Genomic DNA, 372 nt, shown 5'->3' with positions numbered 1-372 from the left:
ACAGCCGATCACAAAGTGGATCCCAATAATCCAGACAGCAGACGACTCTTCATCCCCATAAATCCTCCGACTCACCGACTCACAACACACGTCCAGGTACGAGGTGATTCCTGCATGAGAGCCGACGCACCGCTCCGTCTGAGAGCGAGAGAGCGAATGAGAGCGCGAGAGACAGAGAGAGAGCGCTGCCTCCTTCTGGCAACCAGCCAGCAGCACAACTTATTGCCAATGCTGCGAATGGCTCCAATCAGCTAATGATGCGCCGGGAGCTCTGCAGGTGAAACGTTCTTCTCACCGTCAGCCTTCCCCCGATCTGTGACCTTGAGGGGTCCGCCGAGCCCCAGAGACCCCCCCCCAAAGATGACATCTGTC

At 57.3% G+C, this 372-nt stretch overlaps 1 protein-coding gene across 1 annotated transcript in view; it reads right to left on the bottom strand.

The window, feature by feature from the left end:
* PLEKHA7 (pleckstrin homology domain containing A7) overlaps window positions 1–169 on the bottom strand; it is a gene marked incomplete at its 3' end in the record, with an annotated part of 94,216 nt that extends 94,047 nt beyond the window's left edge. The window contains 1 exon segment of the mRNA XM_040334493.1: window positions 1–169. This exon segment is cut by the window's left edge and continues 176 nt beyond it.
* Window positions 170–372: the final 203 nt, after the last annotated feature.

This window comes from Rana temporaria (genome assembly GCF_905171775.1).
Source record: "Rana temporaria chromosome 11 unlocalized genomic scaffold, aRanTem1.1 chr11x, whole genome shotgun sequence".
Taxonomy (NCBI): domain Eukaryota; kingdom Metazoa; phylum Chordata; class Amphibia; order Anura; family Ranidae; genus Rana; species Rana temporaria.
This window is presented reverse-complemented; position numbering and strand designations above follow the sequence as displayed.